Here is a 7,149-nt window from a genome sequence, read left to right as displayed (position 1 = left end):
GGGGAAAGGGTTAGAGAGGCGCGGGTTGGCTCGTTGGAAAGGTCCCTCCGCGGGGCGTCCGAGGGTGGGTGTCCCGAAGGGCTGCGGCGAAGGGCTCCGGTGCTACGGCCGTGGGAATATCAATGGGTGGTACTCCGTATCTCGGCCGGGCTTAGGGTTAGAGAGATGCGGGTTGGCTCGTTGGAAAGCTCCTCTCGGGCAGAGCAACCGACCCGACGGGCGAAGTCCTGGGACTTAGTGCGCCGGAGCTACGGCCGTTTAAAGGTCAGGCGGTGGTACCCCGTATCTCGGCCGGGCTTAGGGTTAGAGAGAAGCGGGTTGGCTCGTTGGAAAGGGCCGCTCCGGTAGAGCAACCGACCCGAGGGACGAGTTCATCCGAGCAAAGGCGCCCGAGTTACGGGCGTTTAAAGGTCAGGCGGTGGTACGCCGTATCTCGCCCGGGCTTAGGGTTAGAGAGAAGCGGGTTGGCTCGTTGGAAAGGTCCCCTCCAGTGGAGCAACCGACCCAAAGGGCGAGTCGATCCGAGCAAAGGCGCCCGAGCTGCGGCCGTGGGAAAATCCGCGGAGGGACCGCCGTATCTCGGCCGGGCTTGGGGTTAGAGAGACGCGGGTTGGCTCGTTGGAAAGGTCCTCTCCGTTGGAGCAACCGACCCAAAGGGCGAAGTCCTGGGACTTAGTGCGCCGGAGCTACGGGCGTTTAAAAGTCAGGCGGTGGTACGCCGTATCTCGCCCGGGCTTAGGATTAGAGAGATGCGTGTTGGCTCGTTGGATAGGGCCGCTCCGGTAGAGCAACCGACCCAAAGGGCGAGTCGATCCGAGCAAAGGCGCCCGAGCTGCGGCCGTGGGAAAATCCGCGGAGGGACCGCCGTATCTCTGACGGGCTCGGGGTTAGAGAGACGCGGGTCGGCTCGATGGAAAGGTCCCCTCCGGTGGAGCAACCGACCCAAAGGGCGAGTCGATCCGAGCAAAGGCGCCCGAGATGCGGCCGTGGGAAAATCCGCGGGGGGACCGTTGTATCTCGGCCAGGGAAAGGGCTAGAGGCTCGCGGGTAAGCTCGTTCGAAAGGTCCCCTCGCGTGGAGCAACCGACCCAAAGGGCGAGTCGATCGGACCAAAGGCGCCCGAGCTGCGCCCCTGGGAAAATCCGGGGAGGGACCGCCGTATCTCGGCCGGGGAAAGAGCTAGAGGGTCGCGGGTAGGCTCGTTCGAAAGCTCCCCTCCGGCAGAGCGACCGACCCGAAGGGCGAAGGCCCCGGAACCGGGGCGCCCGAGATACGGCCGTCGGAATCTCCGCGAGCTTCGAACGGACGTATCTCCGGCGGGCGGGGTCGCACGGACTCGAGGCCGGGCTCGTCGGAAAGCCCCGGGACGGACCTTTCGAACGAGACCGGCCGCGCGACCTCCGAGGCGGACGCTAGGGGCGCCGGAGCTCCGGACGAGCGAGTTGAGCCTGTTTTAGGCCACAAGGCCTGTGAATCACAATGGTAAAGTTGCATGTACAAATTTCTTAATTTTTAATTAAAACAAAGTCCAATCAGATTGTGTGATACATCATTGTAATGCTTGTGTTTTGCAGTTTCACATGAACCCAAGCTCATTGTTGTATGTTACTCACAGCTCGAGATAACAGGCGTCAAATCGGCCTTGTTGAGGTCATTGCAAAAGGCCAGTAAATTATTTGGTAAATTGCCTGTATAAAAATCTGTGCATATCAGTCAAATCTGAAGCTATTGTCTTTTGTTTTATATCAAATTAAAGGTGTTTATGTGTAGTTTACAGACATATGAGTGACTTTACTGTGTGTTGTTCCTAACAGGAAGGAGAAGAGTTACAGTTGAGCCTGTTTTAGGCCACAAGGCCTGTGAATCACAATGGTAAAGTTGCATGTACAAATTTCTTAATTTTTAATTAAAACAAAGTCCAATCAGATTGTGTGATACATCATTGTAATGCTTGTGTTTTGCAGTTTCACATGAACCCAAGCTCATTGTTGTATGTTACTCACAGCTCGAGATAACAGGGGTCAATTCGGCCTTGTTGAGGTCATTGCAAAAGGCCAGTAAATTATTTGGTAAATTGCCTGTACAAAAATCTGTGTATATCAGTCAAATCTGAAGCTATTGTCTTTTGTTTTATATCAAATTAAACGTGTGTATGTGTAGTTTACAGACATATGAGTGACTTTACTGTGTGTTGTTCCTAACAGGAAGGAGAAGAGTTACAGTTGAGCCTGTTTTAGGCCACAAGGCCTGTGAATCACAATGGTAAAGTTTCATGTACAAATTTCTTAATTTTTAATCAAAACAAAGTCCGATCAGACTGTGTGATACATCATTGTAAAGCTTGTGTTTTGCAGTTTCACATGAACCCAACTGTAGTCTGGTAAGTAAATAAATGCTTTGCTTTAAACAAATGCATCTATTTTTAAACGTTTTTAAATGCTATCTTACGTATTTATTGCCGCTCCAGAACCTAAGTCGATGGGGTTGACCAACGGCTGGAGAAGTGAACGCTCCAGAACATAAGTCGATGGGGTTGACCAACGGCTGGAGAAGTGAATGCTCCAGAACCTAAGGCGATGGGGTTGACCAACGGCTGGAGAAACTTTCGGGTTGACCAACTGCTGGAAGTACTTTCGGGTTGACCAACGGTTGGAGATCGTTTCGGGTTGACCAACGGTTTGGTTCTCCAGAGGGGCCGGGAGTATGGGGCTTAGGCCGGGGGGGAGTGCTTAAGAGTGGGTGCCCGGGACCGAACGGTGCGCCGGGTACGGGCTCCAGGGTGTCCGTGGCGGGTTCCGAGGCCGGCCTCGGGTGCACTGTGGGCGGGTAGAGGGGCCACCGTCCTCGGGGTCGTATCTCGGCCGGGGAAAGGGTTAGAGAGGCGCGGGTTGGCTCGTTGGAAAGGTCCCTCCGCGGGGCGTCCGAGGGTGGGTGTCCCGAAGGGCTGCGGCGAAGGGCTCCGGTGCTACGGCCGTGGGAATATCAATGGGTGGTACTCCGTATCTCGGCCGGGCTTAGGGTTAGAGAGATGCGGGTTGGCTCGTTGGAAAGCTCCTCTCGGGCAGAGCAACCGACCCGACGGGCGAAGTCCTGGGACTTAGTGCGCCGGAGCTACGGCCGTTTAAAGGTCAGGCGGTGGTACCCCGTATCTCGGCCGGGCTTAGGGTTAGAGAGAAGCGGGTTGGCTCGTTGGAAAGGGCCGCTCCGGTAGAGCAACCGACCCGAGGGACGAGTTCATCCGAGCAAAGGCGCCCGAGTTACGGGCGTTTAAAGGTCAGGCGGTGGTACGCCGTATCTCGCCCGGGCTTAGGGTTAGAGAGAAGCGGGTTGGCTCGTTGGAAAGGTCCCCTCCAGTGGAGCAACCGACCCAAAGAACGAGTCGATCCGAGCAAAGGCGCCCGAGCTGCGGCCGTGGGAAAATCCGCGGAGGGACCGCCGTATCTCGGCCGGGCTTGGGGTTAGAGAGACGCGGGTTGGCTCGTTGGAAAGGTCCTCTCCGTTGGAGCAACCGACCCAAAGGGCGAAGTCCTGGGACTTAGTGCGCCGGAGCTACGGGCGTTTAAAAGTCAGGCGGTGGTACGCCGTATCTCGCCCGGGCTTAGGATTAGAGAGATGCGTGTTGGCTCGTTGGATAGGGCCGCTCCGGTAGAGCAACCGACCCAAAGGGCGAGTCGATCCGAGCAAAGGCGCCCGAGCTGCGGCCGTGGGAAAATCCGCGGAGGGACCGCCGTATCTCTGACGGGCTCGGGGTTAGAGAGACGCGGGTCGGCTCGATGGAAAGGTCCCCTCCGGTGGAGCAACCGACCCAAAGGGCGAGTCGATCCGAGCAAAGGCGCCCGAGATGCGGCCGTGGGAAAATCCGCGGGGGGACCGTTGTATCTCGGCCAGGGAAAGGGCTAGAGGCTCGCGGGTAAGCTCGTTCGAAAGGTCCCCTCGCGTGGAGCAACCGACCCAAAGGGCGAGTCGATCGGACCAAAGGCGCCCGAGCTGCGCCCCTGGGAAAATCCGGGGAGGGACCGCCGTATCTCGGCCGGGGAAAGAGCTAGAGGGTCGCGGGTAGGCTCGTTCGAAAGCTCCCCTCCGGCAGAGCGACCGACCCGAAGGGCGAAGGCCCCGGAACCGGGGCGCCCGAGATACGGCCGTCGGAATCTCCGCGAGCTTCGAACGGACGTATCTCCGGCGGGCGGGGTCGCACGGACTCGAGGCCGGGCTCGTCGGAAAGCCCCGGGACGGACCTTTCGAACGAGACCGGCCGCGCGACCTCCGAGGCGGACGCTAGGGGCGCCGGAGCTCCGGACGAGCGAGTTGAGCCTGTTTTAGGCCACAAGGCCTGTGAATCACAATGGTAAAGTTGCATGTACAAATTTCTTAATTTTTAATTAAAACAAAGTCCAATCAGATTGTGTGATACATCATTGTAATGCTTGTGTTTTGCAGTTTCACATGAACCCAAGCTCATTGTTGTATGTTACTCACAGCTCGAGATAACAGGCGTCAAATCGGCCTTGTTGAGGTCATTGCAAAAGGCCAGTAAATTATTTGGTAAATTGCCTGTATAAAAATCTGTGCATATCAGTCAAATCTGAAGCTATTGTCTTTTGTTTTATATCAAATTAAAGGTGTTTATGTGTAGTTTACAGACATATGAGTGACTTTACTGTGTGTTGTTCCTAACAGGAAGGAGAAGAGTTACAGTTGAGCCTGTTTTAGGCCACAAGGCCTGTGAATCACAATGGTAAAGTTGCATGTACAAATTTCTTAATTTTTAATTAAAACAAAGTCCAATCAGATTGTGTGATACATCATTGTAATGCTTGTGTTTTGCAGTTTCACATGAACCCAAGCTCATTGTTGTATGTTACTCACAGCTCGAGATAACAGGGGTCAATTCGGCCTTGTTGAGGTCATTGCAAAAGGCCAGTAAATTATTTGGTAAATTGCCTGTACAAAAATCTGTGTATATCAGTCAAATCTGAAGCTATTGTCTTTTGTTTTATATCAAATTAAACGTGTGTATGTGTAGTTTACAGACATATGAGTGACTTTACTGTGTGTTGTTCCTAACAGGAAGGAGAAGAGTTACAGTTGAGCCTGTTTTAGGCCACAAGGCCTGTGAATCACAATGGTAAAGTTTCATGTACAAATTTCTTAATTTTTAATCAAAACAAAGTCCGATCAGACTGTGTGATACATCATTGTAAAGCTTGTGTTTTGCAGTTTCACATGAACCCAACTGTAGTCTGGTAAGTAAATAAATGCTTTGCTTTAAACAAATGCATCTATTTTTAAACGTTTTTAAATGCTATCTTACGTATTTATTGCCGCTCCAGAACCTAAGTCGATGGGGTTGACCAACGGCTGGAGAAGTGAACGCTCCAGAACCTAAGTCGATGGGGTTGACCAACGGCTGGAGAAGTGAATGCTCCAGAACCTAAGGCGATGGGGTTGACCAACGGCTGGAGAAACTTTCGGGTTGACCAACTGCTGGAAGTACTTTCGGGTTGACCAACGGTTGGAGATCGTTTCGGGTTGACCAACGGTTTGGTTCTCCAGAGGGGCCGGGAGTATGGGGCTTAGGCCGGGGGGGAGTGCTTAAGAGTGGGTGCCCGGGACCGAACGGTGCGCCGGGTACGGGCTCCAGGGTGTCCGTGGCGGGTTCCGAGGCCGGCCTCGGGTGCACTGTGGGCGGGTAGAGGGGCCACCGTCCTCGGGGTCGTATCTCGGCCGGGGAAAGGGTTAGAGAGGCGCGGGTTGGCTCGTTGGAAAGGTCCCTCCGCGGGGCGTCCGAGGGTGGGTGTCCCGAAGGGCTGCGGCGAAGGGCTCCGGTGCTACGGCCGTGGGAATATCAATGGGTGGTACTCCGTATCTCGGCCGGGCTTAGGGTTAGAGAGATGCGGGTTGGCTCGTTGGAAAGCTCCTCTCGGGCAGAGCAACCGACCCGACGGGCGAAGTCCTGGGACTTAGTGCGCCGGAGCTACGGCCGTTTAAAGGTCAGGCGGTGGTACCCCGTATCTCGGCCGGGCTTAGGGTTAGAGAGAAGCGGGTTGGCTCGTTGGAAAGGGCCGCTCCGGTAGAGCAACCGACCCGAGGGACGAGTTCATCCGAGCAAAGGCGCCCGAGTTACGGGCGTTTAAAGGTCAGGCGGTGGTACGCCGTATCTCGCCCGGGCTTAGGGTTAGAGAGAAGCGGGTTGGCTCGTTGGAAAGGTCCCCTCCAGTGGAGCAACCGACCCAAAGGGCGAGTCGATCCGAGCAAAGGCGCCCGAGCTGCGGCCGTGGGAAAATCCGCGGAGGGACCGCCGTATCTCGGCCGGGCTTGGGGTTAGAGAGACGCGGGTTGGCTCGTTGGAAAGGTCCTCTCCGTTGGAGCAACCGACCCAAAGGGCGAAGTCCTGGGACTTAGTGCGCCGGAGCTACGGGCGTTTAAAAGTCAGGCGGTGGTACGCCGTATCTCGCCCGGGCTTAGGATTAGAGAGATGCGTGTTGGCTCGTTGGATAGGGCCGCTCCGGTAGAGCAACCGACCCAAAGGGCGAGTCGATCCGAGCAAAGGCGCCCGAGCTGCGGCCGTGGGAAAATCCGCGGAGGGACCGCCGTATCTCTGACGGGCTCGGGGTTAGAGAGACGCGGGTCGGCTCGATGGAAAGGTCCCCTCCGGTGGAGCAACCGACCCAAAGGGCGAGTCGATCCGAGCAAAGGCGCCCGAGATGCGGCCGTGGGAAAATCCGCGGGGGGACCGTTGTATCTCGGCCAGGGAAAGGGCTAGAGGCTCGCGGGTAAGCTCGTTCGAAAGGTCCCCTCGCGTGGAGCAACCGACCCAAAGGGCGAGTCGATCGGACCAAAGGCGCCCGAGCTGCGCCCCTGGGAAAATCCGGGGAGGGACCGCCGTATCTCGGCCGGGGAAAGAGCTAGAGGGTCGCGGGTAGGCTCGTTCGAAAGCTCCCCTCCGGCAGAGCGACCGACCCGAAGGGCGAAGGCCCCGGAACCGGGGCGCCCGAGATACGGCCGTCGGAATCTCCGCGAGCTTCGAACGGACGTATCTCCGGCGGGCGGGGTCGCACGGACTCGAGGCCGGGCTCGTCGGAAAGCCCCGGGACGGACCTTTCGAACGAGACCGGCCGCGCGACCTCCGAGGCGGACGCTAGGGGCGCC

This window comes from Paramisgurnus dabryanus, chromosome 11, assembly GCF_030506205.2.
Source record: "Paramisgurnus dabryanus chromosome 11, PD_genome_1.1, whole genome shotgun sequence".
NCBI lineage: Eukaryota > Metazoa > Chordata > Actinopteri > Cypriniformes > Cobitidae > Paramisgurnus > Paramisgurnus dabryanus.
This window is presented reverse-complemented; position numbering follows the sequence as displayed.